The following is a 3,483-nucleotide window of genomic DNA, read 5'->3' on the forward strand; positions in this document are numbered from 1 at the left end:
TTTTGGCTGCCAGTACGATACAGGCGTTATAGGGGCTGTTGGAGGGTTCTATCACCCCGCTGTGCAGCATTTCCGTCACCTGTTCGCGTATTATTCGCTGTTCGCGAAACCCGTATCCACGGGGTGACTCATAGATGGGCTGGTCGGTGGTGGTGGGAATGCAATTTTCAGCCACTGTTGTGCGCTGTAAGGGCTCAGTGGTGGTGAACACATCCTGTTGTTCATGCAAGATTTTGTTCACTACATAAATGAACTCAGGTGGGACGTTATGACTTAAGTCAGTGAGAGTCACACATCTGCCCGCCTGTGTGGGGGCTCGCCCTATGGCGTAGACTACGAACCTCTTAGATCGCTCACAACAATGGCAGTCACATTAGTAATCAGCTCCCTTAGGCTTACCTGGACGTCTGTGTACCCCACCATCCTGCCGTCGTGCATGGTGGTGGCCAGGCGTAGCTCGCCACAGTGTGGGCGGAGGGTGCCGGGTGGCACCAGCGAGGGGTGGATGAACACCTGGCTCGCTCCCGTGTCTACAAGTGCAACGGCCGGTCTGTTGTTGACTTCCATTGGTATGCGAAGCAGGTTGCCCGGTGGTTGGGTCAATTGTCCCAGTCTCGGTGGTAGGTGCCCCCCAGGGGCCATGTAGGCCATCGCATTTTGTTGGCCATCATTGTGGTTTGTCAACATTGCTGCCGCGTGTGCGGCGGTCCCAGCGACTGCTGTGGTCGCTGGGAGGTGGTCGTTGGTCAATTGGTGGGTTGGGAGACTGTTTCAGTTCCCCCTCGGTCCGTTTCCCGCCGGTTGTGCATCGCGTTGCGGATTTTTGACGTCCTGACGGTGCGTTCCCCCTCCGTGGGCACTCATTGTGCCAGTGGAAGGTGCCCCTCGGGCACTCCAGTTGGCATTGTGGCGGTCAGTGGGCAGAGGCGGTGTCCGCTTGAGGTGACTCTGATGCGTAGGAAGGGTGTCGGCTGTCGAGGGCTGGGGCTCGGCGTTTTTGGGGCGGTGGTGCCGCTTGGATGGCCAGTAGGCGCCTGTTGCTTGGCGGATTGTGGTCCTCTCGGTTTGAAGCTCGAGGGTTCCTCCACCAGGCCCTCTGGAAGTTTTGTTCCGTGGCAACCGCCAGCTGGACGTATTCCTCGACGGTGGTGGCATGGCTTATGTGCAGGAAAGGCTGGAGTCGTCTCTGAGTAGTAGTGTGATCGTGAGCAGTGCCCTGGTCGGTTCTACGAGCGGTGATATCCGGCGGAATAGCTGTAGTTTGTGGGCTATGAAGTTTTCAACGGGTTCCCCCTTCCGCTATGTGCTACTGTAAAATTGTGAGGTGCATTGTACTAGCGTATATCTGGCGTTGAAGCGGTGGTTGAGGGCCTCGGTGAACTCTGGCCATTTCATATCGGAAATTTCATATCCCCACAGTTGCCACCATGAGTGGGCGGGTCCCCACAACCGTTCGCTGGTCCTCTCGGGCCACTCGTCGACGGTTATCCCGCTGTGCGCCAGGCACACTTCACATTGATGTGTGTATGTCAGGGGGTCTTCGTGTGGTGCTCTGCTAAACTCCGGTAATCTCAACATGTAGTTTGCGGTCCGTTTCGTGCATGCATGTGTGGCGTCGGGTAGGGTGATTATCCCACCCTCGGCCATGGTGGTGGTGCGGGTTGCGTGCTCACACTAAGGGCACAGTTGCGGTTTTGTATTTGTTGCCGTGGTCGTTGGCATAGATTGTAGTGGTATGGCTAATCCTGTCCATAGCTGATCCCAATTCACTCCCCCTTGTTTGTAGTTCATGTCGGTATTCGGTGGTGTTTTGCCCAGTGGTGGGCATTGGCAGGTGCTCTGCCAAGGTAATGGGCCTGTCAGTAAATCCATGGCCCTAGGCCGTTGGCATTGTGCGCACCTCGCATGAGCCATGTACGGCAGCATGGTGCGTGGTTGGGCACGGTGGTGTTGACAGCTGAGCTCTGTTGACAGGGCTGGCGCACGTGGTTGCGTGCGCTCCGCGACGGTTTTGGCGAGTAAGGGAGGGGGGGGGTCAGGTGCGGGGGTCGAGAATGGCCGCGGCGCAGGCTGGATTGCAGATCAGCACGCGAAGCGACGGCCGAGAGCGCCCGGACAGCCGCACAAAGCGGAGGACAGAAACGGGTGAGCTGGAGGAAGGGTACTGCAGATAGCAGTGCGTGGTGGTGGCCGAGAGCACCCGGACAGCTGCACAAAGCGGAGGTCAAAGATGTCCGCGGCGGAGGAGGGGATGCGGATGGGCATGTGAAGCGACGGGCGAGAGCGCCCAGACCGTCGCACAGAGCGGAGGACGGAAACGGGCGCGGAGGAGGGGTGTGGCGGGGTGCTGGTGGTGACGTCGGTGACCCGCGTCGCGCGCTCTGCTGGAATGTCGAGCACTAGGGGAGGGGGAGGGGGATCCTTTGTCCATCGCTCCTGGTGCATCAGCCCGCCTAATCCCCGTGTGTTAAAAATGGCATTTTTCTTGCAGTTTGTTCAGTTTTCACGTATTTTGTTCGAAATTTGGCCCCACGTTGGGTGCCATTTGCCATCACCCGGGTTTTTGTGGTCACAACCCGGGGAGGACCTAGTGTGTAGTGAGTTGTTTCTATGCCGAATTTACCAGGTAGGCACCAGGTTAGCCCGTGTGTCTAGCCGTTGTTGTGTGTGTTGTTCATTAGCCCCAGCGTGTTAACTAGGTCCGCAGGCTGTGAGTTGGTTTGCAACACACCATATGCGGAGGGTCGGTTGAGGTGATTACTGATTTGAGCAAAATAATTGACTGCAAGATCCGATTGGTGGATTTTATTACACTCTGTGCGTTTCACTTAATTTTGCGATGCCGCAAACACTGTTTACAAAGTACACAATTATATTCGAAACGTTGATTAAAATAAAGTACAAGGCAGAGTACCTACTCTGCTTTCGCTAACTGTCCACGCTCCCTAGCGCCAGTTATATGTTGTGTCTCGGCTGAAGTCGGCCAGCCCCACAAATTAAAATTAAATTGACACTTCACGTGTTCGCTAATTACTAAAGTTTGTGACCGGCAGGCGTTTGCGCGGTTGTATTAGCAAAAGTTCTGTGGTCTGGAGTCGGCCAGGTCCGTTATGCTGTTACTCGCGTGGTGACATGAACGCATCACGGGAGTGAAATGAAAAGCAGTCGGGTTAAGCCCTGCACCGTAAATGGTCTAGGGACTCGCAGAGGGTGACTGAAAAGGGTTTTGAAGAATTAAATAATTACCAGTATGACGATCAGTGAGACAAAGGTGATGACACTCCGCGGGACGAACACGTCCGCCCTAGATTGCGAGCCGCGAAGAACTGCTGGGGGAACATTGCGCCAGGGAGGGAGTCATTGTTCCCTCGCGCCAAAATCTCGAGTATACCTTTATACAATATAAGCTGGATAACTTACGTGCTAATTACATGTCACTCTTGTTTTAATTAGATTTAAGGCTACTCTCAACTGGTTCTGTCT

This window comes from Bacillus rossius, chromosome 1, assembly GCF_032445375.1.
Source record: "Bacillus rossius redtenbacheri isolate Brsri chromosome 1, Brsri_v3, whole genome shotgun sequence".
Lineage (NCBI taxonomy): Eukaryota > Metazoa > Arthropoda > Insecta > Phasmatodea > Bacillidae > Bacillus > Bacillus rossius.